This window comes from Ctenopharyngodon idella, chromosome 7 (genome assembly GCF_019924925.1).
Source record: "Ctenopharyngodon idella isolate HZGC_01 chromosome 7, HZGC01, whole genome shotgun sequence".
NCBI lineage: Eukaryota > Metazoa > Chordata > Actinopteri > Cypriniformes > Xenocyprididae > Ctenopharyngodon > Ctenopharyngodon idella.
In genome coordinates, this window is record NC_067226.1 from 42,298,692 (window position 1) to 42,311,743 (window position 13,052).

Sequence of the window (13,052 nt, forward strand, 5' to 3'; positions counted from 1 at the left end):
ATATATATATATATATATATATATATTGTTTAAATTGTGAAGTATTTATATGTCATGGTAGTGTTTGTTTTGCTTTAATTTATGTGGAATAAATATTTTTTTAAATATTATTTTGTATTACATTAATGAAACTAACAAGAATCACCAAAGAATAATCTACAGATGCATAACAACACATTGGTAATGAGTATATGCATATGCACATATATGCATATATGTATTTTGTTTTATTTTGGGGTGAAATATGATCTGCACGTGATCAGGAGGTGTTCTTCGTGAGATTCACAAGTAAAGAGTAGCAAAAATGGGGAAAGAAGATGCAACTCTTCTATTGATCCAACAAATAACTGGCAAAAGAAGGAATTTGAGAACCACATTCTCTTCAGTTTAAGGCTAAAACTCTCTCTGACATGTTTGTTGAGTGATAGAGGTAAAAAACTCCTGAGCCCAGTCCTACTGAGGTGAGATGTCAACTTAAAAAAATGACCTCTGACCTTAAACAATCCCCAGGCCCTGAAATGGCCAGTTTGGAGATTGAGGCTGTCTGATCTGTCAGCACTGAACACACTGCTAAAGATCGTTAATTCTTCCACCTGCATTTAAAAGTGCCATTAAAACACATGATAAATGCTTTCCACCTTACAGCTTCATTCAGACACATGCAGTAATGCAGTATTCAAAGTGAACAACTCCTATTACTTACATCTGAAAAACTTCTTCCAGACTCCAAACATACTGAAATAATCTTTTCCCCCCAAAATTAATTTAAGTCAGATTTTTGGCTCTCCAATTATTTTACAAGTTACTTCTAAACAAAACAATGAAATACCCAATGGATTTACACAGTACATTTCTATGAATTCGAGCTCACTGGGTCACATTTGTCAAGTCTAGCAGCAATACATCTGGAATTTGTCCGCCTTTGTTTACTCACTGACATGTTTTCTTTTATAGGCCTCTCTCTTTTCTTCCTGCTGTCTTTCGCCATTGGAAAACCCAATTTTTCTAAGATTGTTCCACGGCCTCAGGCTAAAAGTCTAATCCAGTGTTTCATAGCTTTACAAGCAAGATGGTTGGATAGTAATCAGTCAGATAGTTTTGTTGGAATGGCATGAAATTTCATAGAGGTACAAACGGGGTCTACTCAACAAAAAGACAGCGAGAAACACAGACAGCTCTAAAAAATGACTGAACACAAAACCATGAGCACAAAGAGCAGAAATGAGTTACTTCCTAAATGTATAAGAGGGCTGATCTACCCCTTGAGAAAAAGAAGTGTGCTTAACTTTATCGAAATGTGTACTTGTAGTGTACTTCAAATCTTAAAAGTACTTACAGTGCACTTACCTAAGAAAGTATTAGTTAATATAAGGTAACTACATGGGTTAAGGTTAGGTTTAGGGGTAGGTTCAGCGTTAGTACCTAGTTATTACCCAGTTATTGCAATTACTATAGTAAGTACATACTATGTACATGGGGAACAGTACTGTAAAATAAAGTACTACCAAGGCCACTAATGTGTGCTTAAAGAGAGTACACTTTCATGACAGTTTCCTAACACACTTAAGTACAATTTAAAAAATTACACTTTGTAATAATGTCAAAAAAGTTTTAAAGTATATTTTAAATAATTGTTTAAAAAAAAAAATTGTTGTGCTTTAAAGAAGTACACCTGTGTTATATGTGTTAACTAATATGCTAAAATACATGTAAAGACTTCAAATTTTAACTGTAGTGTATTACTTGATATTACTTTAAATGTCAACATGACATACAGTTAAAAAAAAATTAAAGTGTATTTTAGTTGACCATAAATGCTTGTCATTCACTAGTAAACTTTAACCATATTTTAAAGACAATAGAAGTAATTATGAAATTACATATAAAGATGTACTTAAGTCCTACTTAAAGGGTTAGTTCAGCCAAAAATGAAATTTCTGTCATTAATTACTCACCCTCATGTCATTCCAAACCCCTAAGACAACACAAATTAAGATATTTTTGATGAAATCCAAGAGCTCTCTGACCTCCCTATAGACAGCAACGTCATAACCAATTTCAAGGTCCAGAAAGGTATTAAAGACATAGTTAAAATAGTCCATATGAATACAGCGGTTCAACCTTAATGTTATGAAGCGACTACTTTTTGTACTTTTTGTGCGCAAAAACAAAACAAAACAAAACGCTAAGGTTGAACCACTGTAGTCATGTGGACTATTTAAACGATGTCTTTAGTACCTTTCTGGGCCTTGACAGTGGTAATTAAATTTCTGTCTATTGAGGAGTCAGATACCTCTTTCGGATTTCATCAAAAATATCTTAATTTGTGTTCTGAAGATTAACGAAGGTCTTACGGGTTTGGAACGAAATGAGGGTGAGTAATTAATGACATAATTTTCATTTTTGGTTGAACTAACCCTTTAACACTTTTTCAGTGATCCAGAAACCCAGTGATCCAGAATATGATGTCATGTTTTATCAATGTTTGTTTTTAACTAGCACAATTGCATTATAAAAAGTCAAAAGGTGGCTAGACTGGTGGTCACTTATAGCATTACAATCATGTGATGTCAGGCAACATTGATGAAAAGTGAAACATCTTTTCATCTTGACCATGTGCGGCACCTTGATGGAAACATACATGATTCCTGGAACCAGATGTGGTAAAATGATTCCCTATCCAATTCACAAACCCTTGTTTAACTCTTTTCCAGTCCAGACACCTTTAGTTTGGCATTACATCATGCTTTTCATTGAGGGCACATGGTTTTTAGTGTCCTCATCATACATGGTGCATGTAGTATTCAGTACCTCACAACCAAGTCTCTCAGAAGAGCAGTCTAAAAATTACTTCAGCTGAAAGTGGCTAAAATGTTTCTATCTAAGCTAAGAAACTAAGCTAAAATTACTCTCAAACACATCAAAACCTTTACAGGCTATTTTAGCCCATCTTTTTACATAGAAATAAAACATTTTAATGTCGTACCCTTACAAATGTTCTCAATTCAGTAATAAAACCCCCACACTGAAAAAAGTGATTTTCCTACTCAGTATTTTTATTCAAAGCAAATATCTGCAAAAAAATATCTGAGGTACAAAAAAAACCTTTTGCAATACACTAGAGGCTTAATAGTTTTGAACTTACAATAAATATATAAATAAATATACAAACAATAGACTTATCCACTTCAATTGTAATGAAGAAGCAAGCGCTGCCATTTTTAACTTGAGTGTGCAAGGCTTCATTTGTCAGCCACTTCCAGTTATTTTAGGTGTATGTTATCTTGCTTGATATTGCAAACTGTTTTTTGTTATCATATTGTTTTAATTCATTATCATAATCATAAACACACAGGTTTGTAGGGCAAATAGTTTTACTGTTTACTGCACTTTGTTATTCTTAGTTATTTACCCTTTAGTAGCTAATGAATCTGAACATTCACAGGAAATAGCTTACTTCCACACTAAAAAAAAGAGGGATAATTCACAATCTTTCTTTAAACGCAATATTGCCACCTTGTGTATTATTGCTTCGCCAACTAATAATTTCAAACAAAGTCAAAACAGAATTGCGTCTCCGAGCAACACACATGCTGCATCCCAATTCCCCTACTTATACTATGCCCTAAAACTATGTACTGTTTTTATGAAGAAAAAGTACTTTTGAGTGTGTAGCAGAATAGTAGGCAAGCTTTGGGACATAATGCGTCATAATTGCGTCTTTAACGGGCCGCTCTGTCATTAAGTTACATGCATCCTGTCACAATTTAAACTGCCCTGTCAATCATGTTGTCACAGGTAAAACCCTCCACATTCAATTTAATTTAATTTCCTACCATATTGGAAAGAAATGTATTGCATGTTGATCTGCCAGTCGTGTGTCTTTTATGCAGAGACCTCTTCTCATGTGTGTGCGTAATAATGCATTTAAAAGTTAATTTCCTAATGCATCTTTTTAAAAGTTCATAGCGTTGCTGCAGATGAAATATAATGTGGATAACATTGAATAAATACTTTTTACGTCAGGTTAGATACTGATTATTAATCACTCAAACCCACCTCTCTGCTTAACCGTTGGTCTCGCTACACTGTAAAACTGAACAGTGAAATTAATTAAATGAAATGAGTTCGTTTCACTCAAATATTAATGAAAGTTCATTGTACTTAATAGAAAAAAGTTGCATGAACTCAAAATGTGATTGTAGTAAGCTGAACTTAATATGATTGAGTTGCAGCAGATTTCTAATTCTCAGCATGCTTTGCGTCAGACTGTGAAGGAAAATAAATGTTGAAATTAAGTGTTATTTTGTGTGTTTTTACACAAGATTAACATAGGGAGACATAAGTTAGTGTTTAATGTTGTGTTATGTTGGGATTTACAGGGGTTCGGTTCTGTTAGTTTTGTAGGGTTACCATTGGGGTGAAGAGTAGAGCCTGTGGTTAGGTTGAGGATGGGCTGCAAAACTTTTAAGACCATATATATAGTATGTTGTTTGATTATACACATGCAAGTATATAATGACAGTCTTTTTGATAGTTATAATAGCATGTGTTATTTGCTGTCTAACATTTAACCAAGATCTGTATGTGATGTTTATGTAAATGAACTGTATGTAATTAACATTATGATGAGTTGGATGAGGCTGAGAACTGTGGGAGCGAAGGGATACCGGTGACGTGATTGTTAATGAGAGACACCTGTGCCCCACACTGGCCTTCCTCCGCTTCCACGGCTCTCAGCCTCGCCCCACCTGTCACAAAAATACTAACTTAAAAAATGAGTTAGTTTACTTAAATGTTTTGAGGTAATAAGTTCTCACATGTTTTCAGTACTCTGAACTTATTGAGTTTTACAGTGTACCTAACTGTCGGTTTTAACACTTTTTATTCATGTTTGTAGTTCTAATCGAATCCTCGTCCAACACGTAATGGGTTGTGGCCAATATCACTTCGAATTCTAACCGGAAATAGCAGATCATCTGGGTATCTTTGGAATACTCATTTCAACATACTATGATTTGGGATACACTAATTCTAAATTTCGAATAATATTTAGCATAGATTGTAGGCAAATTTGGATGCAGCAGCAGTGTTTCGTTCCTGAATGAATCAGTGTTTTGGACAAATCAGTTGAGTGAATGATTCCATGACTCATTGGTTTCATGAATCGGCTGAATGACTCACTGAATGAGCATTTTTAACTAATCATTTGAATGAATGATTCAATGACTCACTCATAAAGACACTTGTCACTTGTTGCAAAGTATCCTGCAAAAAGTGTCACTGAAAAATCCCCAACTAACAAGTACACACTGACAGACTGACACAAACACTGTTATCAGCATTCTTGGAATGCTGCTCCACCAATCAGATTTGAGGACTGAAATGTCTCCAGAATGAAAAGCACACCGAATTTGAACATTTACTTAATCACTTCCCTTTAGAAGTGTCATGAGGATGTTGATCAACTCCACTGCCGTGATGTCATGGAAATAGGATTGTGTGTTTTGTAAGCTAAGCTTTCACACTGTAGCCCCAGGAAGTCTATAACAGGGAGGATTATGTGTTCTCTTCACAGATTATTCTCCAAAAAAGGCCCAAATTCCTTGTTGTGCTTTGCAAAGATTAGCACTGGAACCATTTCACATCACTGCAGCCCATCCCAACCATATACCCCCAAGTCCAGTGAGTACAAGTCAAGGTGTTAAGAATATCCTACATTACAAACAGGCCAATTCTAAAATTATTTAATGGGTAAACAATCCTATATCAGGACAACCCACTTAAAGGGTTAGTTTACCCAGGAAAAGCCACTTAAAGGGTTAGTTTACCCAAAAATGAAAATTATCCCATGATTTACTCACCCTCAGGTGTATATGAGATCTTCTTTCAGACGAACACAATCAGAGATATATTTTTTTTTAAATATCCATATTTAAAACTTTATTAACTATAATAACTAGCTTCCAGCTGTATGCATTGATTTGCGGCAGAAGAGTAAACTCTGACCCGACGCATGACGTAATGATGAATGCGGAAGCTCAGAGGATAGAGCAAAACAAAACACCAGTCATGAATTAGAAGTCTAAACGATAATTTTAAAGAAAAATGTCGGAGGATTTCGATATAAGAGAAGAGGAGCTTCAGTTTGTTGCCCAGCCCTATTTGTTTGAAACATGAGAGGCGTCTAGATAATAACACTCCCTCTTCCTACGTCATACATCGCTTCAGGGAATTACTCATTTGGCACAAGGCGACTTGCGCAGTATGCGTACGGTCGTCTGCAGGAAGCTAGTTATTTGAATTTATAAAGTTTTAATTATGGATATTTTTCTTACAAAAACATATCGCCTCGCTTCAGAAGGCCTTTATTAACCCCCTGGAGCTGTATGTATTATTTTTTATAATGGATGGATGCATTTTTTAGACTTCAAAATCCTCAAAATCCATATTTTAGCTTGCCATAAATGCTTATCAGTACATTTGACAGTACATTTTAACCATATTTCAAAGACGACAAAAGTAATTATAAAATACATATAAATGTAGTTCCAAACGTGTAGGTTCGGGAGGAGCCTAAACATTCAGTCCTGTCAGTCATCATTACAGACGTATATAAGCAGCAGTCATTGCGTCATCCCAGCGACAATTCTTCCAGCATCCCTCCTCCTCCCCATCTCCTCCTCTATTTCTCTTATTCTCCCTCCTGTTATAGGGGGGTTTAGCTCAGAGCTCGAGCCGAGCCTCAGGTTCGTGCCTCCTTCGAAGACAACAAGCCAAGTTTGTTTTACCATTAACCATTCAGACTGAATGTTTAAGTTGTACTTGTGTGAGTCAAAAAAACACTCTAAAGTAAGGTAATTACATTTAAAGCAACTACATTTTTATTAAATGCAATTAACATGCAAAGTATTACATTCAGATCACACGCTGGTATTCTTTTAAAGTATATTATTTAAATAGTACTCTTTTTAAACAGTACTCTTTTAACAAAGCTTATTTTTCACAAGGAAACCAACATTTAAAACCTGTATGTCCAATATTTCTTCACACGGATAATAACTTATTTTCAATAATTACTAGATTAACTACTTTTCCACAAAAAAACAAAACAAAACAAAAAACAGTTTCTACCCTCTGATTAATGGCTTAAAGTCCCTTGAGTGCCTCTGAGGCACTTTCAGACATTTTTGTGTGCACACCACATCAAACACACAGTGCATTCCCAACTCTGCTTGTGTGATCTCACAATTTAGAAACTGTCAGCGTTGTTCTCAGGGCATGATTCTACATGCTGTACAGTCTGTGATTATATGGTTCACCCCTGTTCGGGATGTTCTCTGTAGGTTTGGAGCAAGTTCAACAGACAAGTGTTGAAGGGATCCTTCATGGGTTCAGGTAAGCACAAAATTGTAATGAGGCTTGACTAGGAAAGGTTCCAGCAAAAAGGCATTCAAGAGACAAAGACAGATTTGAGAACAAATGAGGGGGAAGTTCAATGAAAAAAAAATGTTTTGAACTCTTGTCTTGCTCTCATGTAGGTAAACACCTGAACAATCCCACCAGCATCTCCCCAGAACGGCTGCTGGGTTCAGATGTGGAATATGAGATGCAAACATCTCACCAGCTGACAAACGGTGATGTGGGTACCATAAGATATTGTTTGCATACAGAAAAAGATTTCTTATCTTCATATAACAAAAATATATAATGGCAAACAAGTAAGCCATTACTGACAACTCTTCTTTCACATTATTAAAATGTAATCTACATTTTGTATACGTTTTTTTTTTTTTTTTAAAGGACAGGAGTAAAAACAGTGACATTTAAAAAAATAAAAGTCGCAGGCCATAACGCACAACAATCCTACCAATCACAAGCAATCAGGATTCAATTAAAGCCAGCTGATGTTATGAGAGCATTTCACAGAGGTTTATTTGTACTAATTGGATATTACTTTACTAACATTTGTTTGTTCATTATGATGAGGGCTGGAGGAATGGGAAGAGATTTTCAAGTTTAGCCAAGATTCACGTTCGAATGTTTTTGTGTAGATATAGCAGTGATTAAGAGGCTCCAGTCAGGAAACCCCAAGGCAGACTGGGTGGGTGGCCCGGACCCTTCTGCACTCTTTCTAAACTTCTCTCTGGTTCCATTCAAACATGTGGGGGCAGTTTTCTTGTCATCAAAATGTGCCAAAACCAAGTGTGAAAAACAATATGAGCAATGACAAAATGTGCTGTTCAAACTGAGCAGTTAAATTAAAATGACAATAGAGGTCTTTCAGCTGCATAAAGTTATTAAGCAGTTTAATAATGAGTTAAATAAAGGTTACATTGCAGCAAAAAAATGTTTAATATATTTTAAAAATATTAAAATATTTCATCATCAATCATCAGATAACAAATTTACCTGAGCAGCAAAACTGCACAAGATATTAAGAAAATATGAATTATTAATTAAGAGAATGTCTTAATTTATATATATATATATATATATATATATATATATATATATATATATAATATATTATTATTATTGTTATTATTATTATTATTTCAGAGAATTAAGTTATTATATATACACGTAATGTTTATAAGTATATATATATGTGTGTGTAATGTGTATATATAGCATATATATATGTTATATACATTACACTACACACACACACACACACGCACATACATTTTTAAATATATATATATATATATATATATATATATATATATATATATACACACACAGTCAAACCAAAATTTATTCAGACACCTTGAACATTTCATTCATTATTACAGTTTATTCACTATAGTTTAAATTTTTTTTTAATAAAATATGACAAGATCTCAGAGTTAAACTGTGTCAGAAAACAATCTTAATTATGCCAGATAACACTTTTTGGTCCCAAATTTTTTATCAGTTTTACTGGTAGTCCACTGTATGAAGAATTTTTGGGTATAATATGTCAAAGTTTAATTTATTTTGCTATCCTCACTTACATGAATGAACTATAGTGTCCTGCACCCACTAGTATATATTAAAAATATCATTATGTATATATATAATAATAACAACTTAATTCATATATATATATATATATATATATATATATATATATTATATATATGGTGTAGAAACTATTTTCACTCAGAAATTGCTAGTAAATTAGACAAACACAATTCCACAAATGACGGGTAACACAATTAATTAAAGTGAAATTTTAAAGTACAAAAATTTAGAAAGTATTTTCTTGTAAAACACACTAATCTTTGTTTTCTTTACAACTTCGAAAACAGTATTAAGTATTAAGGTATAAACTTTTTCTAGACATATGCTATTTTAAGAAAAGTACAAATTGGGTGAGAAAAATAAACAAACTCAAGACATATTCTGTGAAAAAAACAAAACCTTATTTTAAGGATGTTTCAGTGTTTTAACTGCTAAACAACAGGGTAACTGTCCTTCTTAAAAGGTGAGGCAATGTAAACTATCATTTCCTTCCACTGGTCTTATTAGAGCTCACACGGGAAAAAAACATGCGTTCCTCTGTAAAGAAGTGGGCATTCTCTACAGCTGGATCTGACTGGAGACACCGGCTGGAGCCAGCAGAAATCGGCTGCCTTTCCTCACAGCGCTGTGCAATGCTTCTCATCTCGCTAATGACAGGGTAACGAGCAGCCAACTATTTCCAAAGCAAAGATGAGTAGAGGGAAAGGGGGGAGCAAAGCGGCGTCTTCACTCTCTAAACAGCTTTGGCCCCCATTTGGCAGCATACCAGCATGACCGTTCTCAGTGTTTTCAAGTGCTGAAGACTCCCAGATGAAAAAAAGGGAGTATGGTTATCAGTCTAGGGGATTGTTATTCTACGCTCTTAAAAATAAAGGTTCTTTATTGGCATTGATGAAGAACCTTTAACATCCATGAAACCTTTAAAATGCACAAAAGGTTCTTTAGATGTTTAAAATGCTCTTCACACTGAAGTGGTTCCTGTTAAAGTGTTAGTTCACCCAAAAATAAAAATTATACCATGATTTACTCACCCTCAAGCCATCCTAAGTGTATATGACTTCCTTCTTTCAGACAAACACAATCAGAGATGTATTAAAAATATCCAGGCTCTTCCAAACTTTATAATGGGAGTGAATAGAGATTTTGAAGCCCAAAAAAATCATCATCCATCCATCATAAAAGTAATCCATACAGCTCCAGGGGGTTAATGAAGGCCTTCTGAAGTGAAGCAATGCGTTTTTGTAAGAAAAATAATTATAACTTTACAAACTTTATAAACGAGAGAGTGGAGTTCCGGCGTATGACATAGAATGGATTTTGGATTTAGGAAACTTTATTTTAAGAGTGTAAACTTAAAGAAAGATCAATAAAGGTGCACTATTTTAATTCATAAGGTGGACAGAGATGTGAAAGCTGTTTTAATTGACATGCTTTCCACCTGACCTTGACCTGGATAAAGACTGCTCTGATACTTTTAAGACTTATAAGAGTTATATCCTTCTCAGCCAAACAACACTAGTTCATAAACAGGAAATTATTAAGAAATTATACAAATTCACATATGGCCTCATATGGACAACAAACAGAAGGACCTGATGGGTTTGCCAAAGCCTAAAGTTACAGATTTTAAAGTTTAAAAATCATTTCACGGTGAGAACATTAGTCGGGATAGATGTTTCAAAATAATATCTGAGGTACATTTTCCCATTCTTTTTGAAAAATTTCTCATTTGATAAAAATGTATACAAAAGAGATGTAACTAATAGGATATTTGGTCCCACTTTATATTAAGTGTCTTTAACTGTTACACTGTGAAAACGAACTGTTGGTTTAACTTAAAAAAGTAAGTTACCTGGTTGCCTTAACATTTTGAGTTCACTGAAATTAAAAATTTGAGTTAATACAATGAAAGCGATTGATTTAATCAACAGAAACTCAAAATATTATGTCATTAAAAAGTTGATTTGACAAAAGAAAAAATGTAGTGATAACTAATCGTGAAAATATTTTTTACAGTGTATGTACTGACATTTAAATTAATAATTTGATACAATGCACATATTGTATACATAATGCATTGCATTTATATTTAAAAATACCTGCATTAATTTCTGTAATTTCATCTATAATTACACTGTTATTATTGGATATACAATTTACACCTTTAATTGCTCATCTTCAATCTGTTCTTTAGTTGATCTAGATGTAACTTCTTTACAGTAATTCACCCTTCATCTTTAATAATTATATTAATAAGTTTTATTTATAAAGCGCTTTTCTCAAGCTCCATCTCAAGATCTTTCCTAATGTTTCCATGAATTAAAACTAGCAAGTGACATTGTTGCACACACATACACAAAACCAAACACACACAAGAGCACATATACAGACAAGCTCTTACCTGAAAACATAGCACTTATAACTTCACAACTGTTTATCTTCCCCTTTTCACTCCAATGCTTTCCACAGAAACTGCCTAATTGACAAAAGTCCCGATGGCAATCCTCACCCCTGCGAAGAGATGGGAGAAGTGGAGGAGGGTATTCTGTGGAAACTCGGAGGAGGGAGGTGGGATTGTCCTGCTCCAGAGGCTTTTAGGGAGGAGTGAGGCTGGGTATGAAGAGAGAAAAAAAATGCAGAGGCAATCAGAAAAGAGAGGCAAACACAAACAGACAGAGATCAAAGAAAAGCAATCTACGCTCTGACCGTACCACACCATTAGATAATGACAGATTGAGGGGATCTTCCATCAAAGGGTGTCTAGATGACGCCACTGAAAAAAAAAAAATTGCATGTTTGTTCACAAAGAACTGTGAAATCAAGTGTCTCTAAATGGGTAGCTGGCAAATAATATGGGCCAAACTTCAAAATAACGCAAAGCAAAACTATAAATTTGAGGTAATGTGACACTATTTTTCAAGATTCGAGTTTTTATTTGTCACATACACAAAGGTAGTGGATTATGTTGTCTAATCACCCCTCATGATTGTGCTTTAAATATAATAATAATAATAGAAGAATGTATGTTATCTAATATAAGAAAAAAAGAATATATGTAAATGATTTATGAACAAGGAAGATGTCCATATCATGTAAAAGTCTAGTGTGCAGAAGTATATTCACATAAGATACAAAAAGTGCAAAACAATAGTTGCATTAAAAAACAACTATTTATTCTATTTTAAACACCTTTTAGATTTTTGCTGTTATAAATGCATTAAAAAATACAAATTAATAATCAAACATATATGTGGTCATACAAATGCATGTAAAATGCGGTAACATTGTATTTTACAGTGTCCTTGTTACACTTTACATGTAGTTAATATAGTAATAATTAAGCAACTACATGCAACTAATACTAAAGGAAACCTAAACCTAACCCTAAACCTATAGTAAGTACACGTAGTTAATTAATATTACTCAGTACTTAAAAGTATAATTACACTGTATGTAAGGGACCTGTTTGCAACTGGTATTAAGATGCGTTTTGGTCGATCGGATCACGAGGGAGACACATTCCCGTTTACACCTGGTGTTTTAATCCATATCTTTTGTTCACTTTCAACCACTTCTGTCCTGATTTCTTCGAGGGGAGGGTCTATGGGCAGGTACATGTAAGGGTTTTTTCAGATCTTTTGATGTAATGAACAAAATAAGCTTGTGCAATTTATATATAAATGCGTCCAGAGATGATGGAAACACATACAGAGAGCATCAGCTTTCGTTTCTGCTCTGATAGCCGCAAGACATGACATAAAATCATTTTAGATGATTTTAGAGTCTCACAAATCCTGTTCATTTTGGGTCCCACTGCAGTTGGTTATTTATTAACATCAAGATATAACAAGACTAATTTAATTCTAGTAGAACAATGTCCAAATGACATTGTCACACAATAACCATCAGTGTCTTCTGCACTGTGGCCTTTGACTTTACAATCAATGTTAATCTCTCATCTAAGTGTATAGTCTCAGAGATCCTTTACTAAAACATTCCTTCTCTGTGTGTTCACAGTAGCTTGCAGCAGTTACTGTAGCTCT

General features: G+C 34.1%; 1 protein-coding gene across 4 annotated transcripts in view; it reads right to left on the reverse strand.

Moving 5' to 3' along the window:
- frem1a (Fras1 related extracellular matrix 1a) overlaps positions 1-11,779 on the reverse strand; it is a 42,045-nt gene extending 30,266 nt beyond the window's left edge. The window contains exon 1 of one of the 4 annotated variants that reach the window (XR_007930858.1): positions 11,411-11,778. The gene's annotated coding sequence lies outside the window, so the exon portion shown is untranslated. Of the gene's footprint in view, positions 1-11,410 lie in introns of all 4 variants that reach the window. The other 3 variants (XM_051899697.1, XM_051899698.1, XM_051899699.1) reach the window with 3 other exon arrangements.
- Positions 11,780-13,052: the final 1,273 nt, after the last annotated feature.